Source organism: Quercus suber, unplaced genomic scaffold (assembly GCF_002906115.3).
Source record: "Quercus suber isolate HL8 unplaced genomic scaffold, Cork oak 2.0 scaffold_45, whole genome shotgun sequence".
Taxonomy (NCBI): domain Eukaryota; kingdom Viridiplantae; phylum Streptophyta; class Magnoliopsida; order Fagales; family Fagaceae; genus Quercus; species Quercus suber.
Window position 1 is genome coordinate 729,158 of NW_027069510.1, and position 945 is coordinate 730,102.

Genomic DNA, 945 nt, shown 5'->3' on the forward strand with positions numbered 1-945 from the left:
ATCTCACAAGAATAAGAAATTCATCAAAAAAATATAAAAGTTTAAAAGACGTTTTACAAATAGAAGAAAATTACCCAATGCCAATACAAAATTATATAAAAAAGTTAGATTCTTTTCTAAATGCATATATAGATTATATAATTTTACTAACATCACTGTGGGGCCGTGGGCTTGATAGCCTCGGCCCATCGTGTAGCAGGCCCAAGGCCCAGGCCGAGGAATACTGACTATTCAAGGCTAAATTGGGGAAAGCCTCTTTTCCCAATCCACGCCGAGGACCTTCTCATCCTCGGCCTGATAAGGGTGATTTTTGGGAAAGACCAGGTCCAAAGTAAGCTGTCACCCTCGCATTTAATGCGCTCACCTAACCCCCCTGGCCGCATTAATGGGGATATAACTCCTTAGCAGGGCAACGTTGATCAGAGTGAACACTTGAGTACTAATAAGGCCTCTGATGGGACGGACGGCCAGAAGAGAGGCAAATGGATGATCAACAAATGGAATAAGGAGATAGGAAGATGAAGACTATATAAGAAAAGCAAGTAAAGTAGAGAAATGTCACCCTCGCATTTAATGCGCTCACCTAACCCCCTGGCCGCATTAATGGGGATATAACCCCTTAGCAGGGCAACGTTGATCAGAGTGAACACTTGAGTACTGATAAGGCCTCTGATGGGACGGACGGCCAGAAGAGAGGCAAATGGATGATCAACAATGGAATAAGGAGATAGGAAGATGAAGACTATATAAGGAAAGCAAGTAAAGTAAAAAAAGGAGGAGGAAAAAAGAGAAGAAAAAGGCTTCCTCGGCCCATGGCCGAGGAGCATCCTCCCAGTTGTATAGAAACCCTAAGTATCTTTTTATAAATAAAGGTTCATGCTTGATGAACGACGGCCAGCGCCTAAACCTTTAACCCACTCTCTATAAATTTATTGTTTGGGCTTG